We start from the raw sequence: 11648 nt of genomic DNA on the forward strand, positions 1-11648 counted from the left end.
ATGTTTATAACAAAATGTATATTTAATATATGTTAAATATACAAAAATTTATTTATATAAGTAAATTATTTTAATCAAAATTTATATTTATAGATGTACGTTCTATTTTATATTTTTCTTTTGCTTTACAATTCGCTATAAGCATTTTATAGAAATGTCATATTAAATCAATATCCCTATCTTTATTAATAATTTTCTGCTAATTGATAGATTCAATAAATTTATGATTAGAATAATAAAGCAGCAAAAAGGTTTAGCTCATAATTATTATTATATTCGAATTTGAGTTATCTTGGCGAGGGAGGGGATGTCAGATTAAAGTGATCTATTCCGATTTGAGAATGAAGGTGTACGAGGCGAGTCCGAACCGCCGACACTTTCCTGCGAAATTTTGCAACGAATCATTGCCAATATCTCTCGTGGTGGGCGACTAAAGAGGTAAAATTGCAACACCTTTAATGACCCCGATATGCCTACAGTAACGCAACGAGATTTTCCCACGTATCGTTCAACTTGCGAGCGCTTAATAGATTTTTCACCTCAAGAATACCAATACATCTGCGAATCGATTCGAATCTATCATTTCCGTTTTTTTTTCTTACGTGAGATGATTATATATTAGCAATACGATTATAAGAATAGAAAGCTATAAATGCACTAATAAACGGAAAGTGTATATCGCACGAAACGTCGGCATTTTCTGCTTTAGAAAGAAATTATTTCCACGATAGAAATTATTCTTTTTCAAGCATCATTCACTTTCAAGAAGGCTCTCGGTTGCCATTTATCTATGAAAACAGCATATTGCTTAAATTAGTTAAACGCACTACTTCTTGCATCTATCAGTCCGCAATGCTTTCTAAATTCTTATAATAGAATATTACTCGTATTGCAGTTATTAGCGATCAAGTAAGTATAATTTAAGATTTTGAGAGTCTATAAATTATTCTTCCTTTCCCTCGTTAATAAAAAAATATTCCGATTATGAGTTAATATTACATTAAAACTAACGATATAACAAAATTGTTTTATTTCACAAATTAATTCTCTAGTTAAAAATCTAATTAAAATTCTTTTTTCAGTAGGAAAAATAAAATATAAATTTATATATTTTTTATAACATAATTGAATATATATATTTATAAAATAAAAAGAACGATTTATAAAGTACTATAAAGCAACATTTAAAAATTTTCAGTATTGAAATTTTGAATTTAAAAATCAAAATTTTTTATCGAGATTTTTTTAAATCGCAATTTTATAAAAATAGTAGTTCATAACGAATTCTTCGTGTACGGTCGAAAAGCGAGAAAAGATGAGGATAAAAAATAAAATATTTAAATAGAAAATGAAAATATTTATATAGGAAATTGTTTCTCTTTTATAAATTATAAATAATTAAAGTAAGGTAAAATAATTTATTTGTATATTAATTAATATCTCGTTTGAAAAATTTAGTTGCCTTAATACATCAGAAATAAATATTTCAAATGTATAAAACATATCAATATTTTCTTTCGTTAAAAATTTGAAATAATCCATTAAAACCATTATATTCTTTTCATTACAAATAAAATATTTGAATACTAGTTTCATAAATTTGTACTCGCTGTATTTATTTTTCTTTTACGTTCCCTCATGTTCGCTTTTATTCGTATTTCATTAAATTAATATTTAAAAAATATAAAAAATAATATTTGAAATGGTTAATTAAAATTTAAAAATTTCAAATAAAAATTTTCGATGAGATTCTTTCAAAATTATTATTTCAATTCTTAAAAAATATTTTTAAAACAAGCATTTTTTATATATGTATTTGAATGTGTCTGCGTATTATTTCAAGATAAGTATGCAGTAAGTGTTTTAAATAATAATTGATTTAAACGAAACTATTTAAATGACTATTTTCAATAGCCTGCATGCGAAACGTGTCCACTATAGTCGGTAAACGATTGGAACAATAGCACTTGCAACACACGCTATTAGCAATGCATTCATCAAACATGACACGTCCCTAGCCTCCGGTGCTCTTTCTCCCACTCACGGAACTGCGAATTGGGATTTTTCGCAGCCAATTGACCGAGAGGTCGTTCCCCTTTTGTCGCTCTAACAAATCTCCGCCGCGACAAAATCGACGCAATCACACAGGTCGCAGGTGATCGCGATCTCACGATGGAAACGCGTGCCATACTAATGGAACATGTCAGAGAGGGAATATTTCTCTTCCGAAGGAAGAAAGAGATGAACACACCGCCGTATCGGGAGAAAGGATTTTATGCGTCGCGGTCCTCACACGGCGAGGTATGAGCTAATTCTTTGTAAATAAGGTCACGGTGTGCACGACCTGTTCTCGCTATTGCGAGACAGTTCGTTACCCCCAGACGACCCTAAAAATCTAGAGGCGAATGGAGAAGCCAGTGCAAAGTGTAATATATTTGCGATTTGACCAAATTTATATCTAACACGCGACAGCCGAGAAAAATATTCGAAAATATACATAAAAAAAAGCACAGAAAAATATTCCTTTCTTGCTATTGTGTTTATTTCTACCTTTATCGAGCACTAAGAATGAAAGATGTATCGAACTTTTACATCGAGATTTAAATATATATAGAATGTTTTTTAATAAGTGCGAACAATTTTAGGAGATGATTCTTTGTTGAAAATTAAGGGGGGTTTTTCATATAAACATATACTCCTACATCCCTCCTTGTGGAATTATACTCCTCCAAAAATAGGGGTAAAAATTAGGTTTTTATTTTTTAGGTTTTTATAGTTATTTTATTCTAATTTTGTTTTTGTTCCAATTTCCCAAAATTTACTCTAATTTTATTTTTATTTTAAAATTTAACTTCTCGTAATTCGAAACCTATGCTATTTAGCATCGTGCTGTGTACGATAACGTATTTTATTTTCTTTCTTGAAAACTATTGGTTTTATGAAGAAAATAAAAGAAATAAAAAAGTTTTTAAATAAATCAAACTTTTTAATGCACATTTTTAGATGATCATATTCTGGACCATTAAAAAGTTCTAATAAAAAATTGAATAAGGGTTGCTAGTTTCATCCCCTTATAACAATACAGGAGGCTGAAAAAAATATTAATAAATAACCTTTTTACTAGTAAAAAATATTCACCTAATTTCATTTCTTTAACTTGTTCTAAATTTGAGAAAAAAATAAACACCTAATTTTTATCCCCATTTTTGGAGGAGTGTAACTCCACAGGGAAAGATGTAGGAGTATATGTTTATATGAAAAACCCCCCTTAATTTTCGACAAAGAATTATCTCCTAAAATTTTTCGCATTTATTAAGAAACAACTTGTATATCGTCTTAAATAATATTAATGCATTATTAATGATTAGCAGTGGTTTTTCAGATTCAAGCATAGCAAGTGAAATCTTGAATGGAAAATTGAATCAGTTGGCAATAATGGTTGTTTCAATCTATGATATTTTAAAAAATGCGTCTTATATATTATAATATTTATTTATAGTAGATAATATATAGAATTATTAATAATATATAAAAGATAAAATTCATATATTTTGTAAAAGATTTATCAAAGTTTGACCGAAAATATCATTCATTCTTTGCGACCTTGTCACATCTCTAGAATAAAAATCTGTAATATTCATATAATTCTGAATTGGAATATTAGCTGTAGAATAATTGAAAACCAGCGACACATATTCGCCGACCTTCGGTGAAATCTCGTCTCTGCTTGAATCAGTGACATTTTCACTGATTCAGTTGAAGAGAGTATTTCCGCGGGGCGCAGAAACGAGGTAATCGACATTGGTCATTGATTCACCTACTTTTGCACTTTGCTATTATTCGCCCATTGAATTTATAACACGATGCATAAGTAGATACGGTCATTACCATCCGCCTCGAAATACCCTGCTTCATCAACGACCTAATGTTTATACTTGTTACATCGCGGTATATAAGCTAGTATCTATGCCATTAACTGCCGATGACGATGGAACTAATAATGCGTAATATTGATTATGACGTAACTGTGTGCCCGATAGCGCTAACAACGTCTCGCATCGAGTTACCGGGGCATACGCGATAGAGTCCAGACAGGTATACGAGTCCTGTTAGCCACCAGCAGAATGCGATCAATTGAATACGTCGCGATCCGCGCGATTCTTTGATAGAACTGCATATATATATATATTTCAATCGGACGATAAATTTTCATAATGAAATGCTATTCGATTAACGAGCATCTGCCTGATCGAGGGAGCTCTTATAACGGAAATGACACGTCTCATTAAACTAGGCGCTTTACTCTTTGACGCGGAAATCCCAAGATTCAAACTTTATCGCTGAATATAATTCTTTTGCACCAACAGACGCAGGTGTGGATGACAAGAGTCTCGATAATAGTTTGATAGAGCTTCCGATATCAAAGAAATTGGAGCGATGATTAAAATTGATACCGAGATCAAATAGAACTGTAATTTCAAAACTTTCAATTATTTGCGATATAATAAAATCAAGTAATTTTTTTAGCACAATTTTAAATCGACATTTTTTATCAAGATCAGTTCCTGAACAAGACAAATTCCTGAAAAAGAAATTTACATTTTTATTGACATTAAGCTTGTTTTAATCCATATTTCAAAAACATGAATGTATAAAATAAAGCAAAATGTCGAGATGAGAAGAAAATTTTGTATATGAAGTATTTATTTTTGAAAAATACTCCTAAATATTTTTGGAAAAAGTGTTTTTAACAAAAATATTTCACGTGGAATACAAAATATTTTTTCTAAATCTAAATATTTCGTTTTACTTCGTGTATTTTTGTTTTTTTGTGAATCTGGATTAAAAAAGCTTAGATAGTAGAAATGCATATTTTCGTTTCGATTTCACTCACTGGTTCGTTTACCTGATATCGCAAAAAAATGGAACTTTAAAATTACAGTTATATTTAATCTCGGTAGTATTATTAATTTTAATCATTGCACCAATTTCTTTGATATCGAAAATTCTAATTATACTTAATTTTGAGCGGAATAAAACTCTTCTAGCACATTTATCGTAATATATCATAATTAAATTACATTAAAAAATATTCTCTTTTTGAAGCTTCTACTTTAAATATTTTAAATTTAATTGTGAGACGTGATGGGGCACATTTTTAAGACTATTGATCAAGAAAAATATAGTGAATAATTATCTTCTTTTTCTTAGATTTTTTTTTAAATACAAAGAGACTTGAAGCGAAGGAACAACAAGATACGTGTCGAAAGAAACGCGTCTAAAATCCTAGATCCCGACAAGTGCCGTACGAGATTATCCTCCGCTTCTAAGATCTCAACTCGGAGAAACTTGAGACTCGACTTCCATTACTTTCCATTCACCTAGATCCGTCCCTGGTCGACGACCATCCGCGGGTCCGCGTCTTGCGTACGCCGAGAACGGCGACTCTCCGTGGAATGCGATCGGAGCGGCACGATTATGGCGAATTGCATAACTCCGGAGTGAGAAACGGGCGGCCGCCAAGTGCCATTGGTCGCATAATACGGTCTCCTTTATAAATCGACCCATCTTCCGCCGTCATTTATTGCTCGTCAAATATAAAAATTAAAAAAGAAAGATAAAAATATAATATTAAAATAAATAAAATATAATAATAAAAATATAATATTAAAATAAATAAAATATTTAATAAATATTATATAAATATTTAATAATTAATAATATATAAAATAATATTTAAAAAAAATAATGTTAACAAAAATAAATATAAATAATAAAAAAATAAAAATAGATAATAATAAAATAATAAAATATAATATGTATATAAAATAATATTTAAAAAAATAATATTTAAAAAAAGAAAAAAACGCGCATCCGAGGAATAGATGCGGCGCGAAAGAAGGCTTTTTTCGGAAAGTAAGGAAGAAAGCGAGACGCGTCTCGCGAACGCGAAAATGATTTACGCGCATTCCTCGCCTGTTCGAATGTCCCCATTTTCTGGCCCACCTTCTCTAGGTATTTCACGCCCGTCAGTCCACGAAAGCCGAAACGATGCGTATGCCACGCACGCACACCAACTTCACTATTACGAGGATATTTTATCGAATGAAAAAGGAAATGGATGTGTCATTAATCTGGCAACAACAAGTCAATTAATGGAATATTTTTCTAGCGACTTTCCGATCGTTACGTAATAAAAAAGATACTACATATGTCATGTCAAGAGTACGTGTCGTGTTTATATCGCGTCGATAAATTCTATTTATTACGTGACACGAAGGAATCTGTTGCAAAAAGAAGGATTCTTGAAAAAACGACGCTGCCATTCGGCTTTTTAATTGATACAATGTAAATTTTTACGAGTGATTTAACATCGATATCCTGCGATATCCTGCGCGATCAGGATATTAATGGTATTTCCGTTTTGTTAATTAACTTTAATTACAGCTTTGATTAACGAAGCGAAAAGTCAATTAAACCGCGTAAAACGCGTGACCGATAAATAACGGTCTCTTAATTTCTTATTTAATTACGAAGGTGGAACGTATCATTATTCCGATGGTCCTGATAAGGGGATCTTTCACCTTCTCGTCAAAAAAGAGTCGCGAGATTTCAAGTAACGACTCAGCTTGGAACACTTGAAATTCGCGATACGTCCATTGACGCTTCAGGCACGTGTCCTAATTTCAATCCTACGACAGGTTTCGCGCGCACAAAGATGAATGATCGTCGAATGTCGAGGAATACTCTCTAGAAAATTTCTCCCATCGTTCACGGAGCTCCGCGAACAGATTCAATCCGCTTCGTAATTTGTTAAGCTGATGAAAATATTGCAAGAGCGAGAAAAGGGAATTAAATGCGACAATAATCGTGTCGCTGTCAAACGTTCCAGAACCGATGCGTCGGATAAGAGGGCGACGGATGATTCGCAGACAGGTAGGAATAATCGTGGCGACTCGAATTTTCACGCGAATATATCTCGCGCCGATACATACGTCCTCATAATCCTCGCTTCGTCCGCGAGCGGTCTTGATGACTGGTTCCGTGACTGCCAGGCATGTCTCCCTCTCTCTCTTGCTCTCTCTCTCTTTCGCTCGACTCGTCTGGTCCTCCGGAATCTGGTCCTGGATCCACCCCTATTCCTCGGCCAGGTGAGAGATCGCGGACGACGACGAGCCTCGAGCACCGCGGAACGATATCCGTCGCGATATCCTCGCGGTCCCCCTCGATCCACCGATTATCTCCGCGCCGCGCATCGAAATCACCAGCCAACTCCGTTTCGCGGGTCGCGGTAGACGAGAAGAAGGAGGAGGAAGAGGAATCGGATACCAGCGGGTATCTCCACCTGTTCCAACGATCCTCGAAATCGATCGAACGCACGAGTCAGAGATCGCACGCGTCTCTATCGCGGATCACGATTAGCGCACTCTCGACCTTCCCTCGCGCCGACGAACGTCTGTGACACGCTTTCGGCAGGTCCGCCGTCCGGAATGAGGTCTCGACACTCTGAGGCGAGGCGGCCCCGCGAGTCTGGAAATATCGGGCCCCCCGAATATATCGCCACCTGCCTCCGACGACGTTCCGGGAAGGTCTGAGGTGAGAGAAACGGCCATTTTGAGTCGGCACCGCCGACGAAACGCGCAGGTGGCGCCAGGAGGTTGGAGAACCTACCTGCGGTGTCCTACCTGCGTTTTACCTGCGTAACGGTCACTCTCACGCGCGCGCTCACCTGGCGAGGGTCCGTTCGAAGGTGTACTCTGTGAACGGATGTTACTCTCTCCCTCTCTCTCTCTCCTCAACATGAATTCCTTTTCTTCAAAGATGGATAGAAGCATAATTGTGAAATATTTTCAAGTCTACAGATTTCTCGGAAATGCCATAAATATGAGTATTTGAATATTTTTATTATATTTTGGCATTTTCTATCATTTTTAGCTCTTACAATTCAAGTCAAAAACAGGTAATTAAAATATTATATAAAAAATTACATCCGAAAAAGGTAAATCCATAATAGATAAATTCCTTAGATTACCGTATCTGAATTTGATTGCGTCGATCTATTTTAATTACAAACAATTATTATTAAATAACAATAATAATAATAATTTAATAATAAATGATAATTAAACAATAATAAATATGTAATAATTTTAAATACATAATATTATTTATTATTACATAATTATATAATAATTATATAATAATTACATAATAATTATATAACAATTATATAACAGTTATACAATAATTATATAATAATTATATTACAATTATATAATAAATATATTATAATAATTATATAATAATAAATAATAATAATTTAATAATAAATAAATAAATTTAATAATAATTATTTAATAATAAATAATTATTAAATAATAAAATAATTTATCTTTCACGTTAGATTCCGACTACATACATTGATTACACAACAATATATATAAAAAAGTTTCTGATTTATATCCAAAATACATATGAGGAGCAAATTGCTGGAGGTTTCATACAATGTTGTTATGTAATAACTTAATGTAATGACGTAGCATGATGATTCGACAGATGCTGGAATAGATACACGCAAGGACGGATTACATGTATATTAACGAAGCCGCCGACAGAGTTCGATATAGCGGGCTATTTACCGGCGATGGCAGTTTGCGGCTTATGAATCATGAATCTGCGAGAAATTTGCATGAAACGCGCGTTTGAACCGCCGCTTATCCTTAAAGCGATTCTCTCGCTTCCTGCGCGAGCCACCATTTCTAGGCAGAAAGCGCAAAAGCGCCCACATGACGTGCGCGAGGGTTTCGCACGTGCGTGGGAAGCGATTTTGCAAAGCGGTGATGCAATAGAAAGGTATAACGACATATTACACATTACTCCGACATCACGAGAGACTCGTACTCCCCTCCGTTCGTTGTACACTCCATTTAATTCCAACGTTTGTGGGAGCCGAGCTCGTACCACTTCTGTTTTTTATAGGAGAGGAAGAAGAAAGGAAAAAAAAATAATAGATACGCGGAATTTTTTTTTCTCACAAATGAATGTCAATTGGATACTGCAGCTTGACAGAGTCGCGCTGTATCTCCTTTAATTGGGACGCGACGGGCAAATAATACTCTCGTGTGACCATCGCGGCCAAAGGTGAATTTTCACGGTGACACGAGCGAGGTGTGCCAGCAAATTTACCATGTAAATTTGCGGACTGGAAATAAGTCAGACCGCGCGACCGGTCAACTTCGCATTCCGTTAGCATATGCGATTTGCATAATTACAGATTTCTTGATGTTACATATCGGGAGACGTGCGTTTCCCTTTTCCTCTTCCATCAAAAATCCTTTTAATTTCTTAGGAGGTAATAATTTTGTTTGTTTTAATTGATTTTGAAGAAATTTTCCAGAATTTCAATCTGAACTTTAATGACAAGATACATAATAATATACATAATATTGAAAATTAATGATGAGAATGAATATCTCTGCATATTCGAAGAGGCAGGTGAGGAGCGATCATTTTTCTCGTTTGATATAAAATGGCTGCGAGTAAAGTAATTTAGAAATATCTCGATAATATTTTATTATATTAAAATAAACAATACAATTTTTATATTAATTGATTTTAGCGTCTGGTGAACTAAAATAGAACTAAAATTTTAATCTTTATTTTCTATCTGGATAAAAATTGTAAACGTTTGAAAGTCAATTTATTTGACAAGTAAATTACTCTTTTCTCATTGAGAGAGAATTAAGTATTCATGGAATAAATTGAAGCGTTTTGTTCAATTCTGGAATAGTAAAAATATTTTTTATAAAACATAATTCTTAAAATGAAGCAAATATATTTAATTTCAGTTCTCTTATAATTTAAAAATGTCTTAATCGATATTTTAATATAAAAATAACAGTTGTTATAGTACAAATGATTTTAGCAAACTAAAATTGATATTTTAATTTTTCCTTTTTATCTATAAATGAAGATTATAAAACATAAACGTTTGAAAGTAAATTCATTTAATTTAATTCGATAAATAAATTAAAATTTCTTCTCATCACATTGAGAGAGAATTAAACATTCATATACTAATTCAAGCATTTCGTGCTGGCCCAGTAAAAATATTTTTTATAAAATATAATTCTGGAAACGAAGCAAACATATGATATTTAATTTTAGTTTTTCTGCAAGTAATTTAGAAATGTCTCGATATTCTAATATAAAAATAATAATAATTTTCATATTACAATTGATTTTTCCAAACTAAAATTAATATTTTAAATTTTATTTTCCATCTGTGGGTGAAGATTAATAAAGATAAGGTATAAGCGTTTGAAATTAAATTTACTTGACAAGTAACTTTTCACTACATTGAGAGAGAGCTAAATATTCATGTACTAATTCAAGCATTTCGTGCAATGCTGAAACATTAAAAATATTTTTTATAAAATATAATTCTTGAAACGAAGCAAACATACGACATTTAATTTTAGTTTTTCTGCAGGTAATTTAGAAATGTCTCGATATTCTAATATAAAAATAATTTTCATATTATTATACAATTGATTTTAGCAAACTAAAATTAATATTTTAATCTATATTTTCTATCTGCGGATGAAGATTAATAAAGATAAGGTAAAAGTGTTTGAAATTAAATTTATTTGACAAGTAAACTACTCTCTTCTCATTACATTGAGAGAGAATTAAACATTCATGTACTAATTCAAGCATTTCGTGCAATGCTGGAACAGTAAAAATATTTTTTATAAAATATAATTCTTGAAACGAAGCAAACATACGATATTTAATTTTAGTTTTTCTGCAAGTAATTTGGAAATGTCTCGATATTCTAATATAAAAATAATAATAATTTTCATATTACAATTGATTTTTGCAAACTAAAATTAATATTTTAATCTATATTTTCTATCTGCGGATGAAGATTAATAAAGATAAGGTAAAAGTGTTTGAAATTAAATTTATTTGACAAGTAAACTACTCTCTTCTCATTACATTGAGAAAAAATTAAACATTCATGTACTAATTCAAGCATTTCGTGCAATGCTGGAACAGTAAAAATATTTTTTATAAAATATAATTCTTGAGATGAAGCAAACATACGATATTTAATTTTAGTTTTTCTGCAAGTAATTTAGAAATGTCTCGATATTCTAATATAAAAATAATTTTCATATTATTATACAATTAATTTTAGCAAACTAAAATTAATATTTTAATCTTTATTTTCTATCTATGAATGAAGATTAATAAAGATAAGGTATAAGTGTTTGAAATTAAATTTATTTGACAAGTAACTTTTCACTACATTGAGAGAGAATTAAACATTCACGAACTAATTCAAGCATTTTGTGCAACGCTAGAATGATAAAAATATTTTTTATAAAAAATATGACACTTGAAATGAAATATATAAAGCTACCATCTAACTTCTGACTTCTTCCGCACAAATGTCACGCAAAATTTTCGTAGAATCGCTCTCCAACATACTCTGCACAGCGATAGAAACGTCCCGCGACAGTTATGGTCGTATTCGAGAAAAAGGTGTCGAAATGAGCCCTAAACTAGCTTCTGAAGCGACGCCCGTGTTCTAACGAGTAATCCAAACTACACGACGGCAGCGTCGCGATATATTTACGCGA

General features: G+C 32.2%; 1 protein-coding gene across 1 annotated transcript in view; it reads right to left on the bottom strand.

Annotated features, from left to right (window-relative positions):
- The window catches only part of Hil (peptidase hillarin), a 30237-nt gene extending 22630 nt beyond the window's left edge, over nt 1-7607 (bottom strand). The window contains exon 1 of the mRNA XM_083079452.1: nt 6996-7607. The gene's annotated coding sequence lies outside the window, so the exon portion shown is untranslated. The remainder of the gene's footprint in view (nt 1-6995) is intronic.
- Nucleotides 7608-11648: the final 4041 nt, after the last annotated feature.

The sequence above is a fragment of the Camponotus vicinus genome, unplaced genomic scaffold (assembly GCF_025532165.1).
Source record: "Camponotus vicinus isolate PSW18456_S1 unplaced genomic scaffold, iyCamVici1.0 SCAF_10, whole genome shotgun sequence".
NCBI lineage: Eukaryota > Metazoa > Arthropoda > Insecta > Hymenoptera > Formicidae > Camponotus > Camponotus vicinus.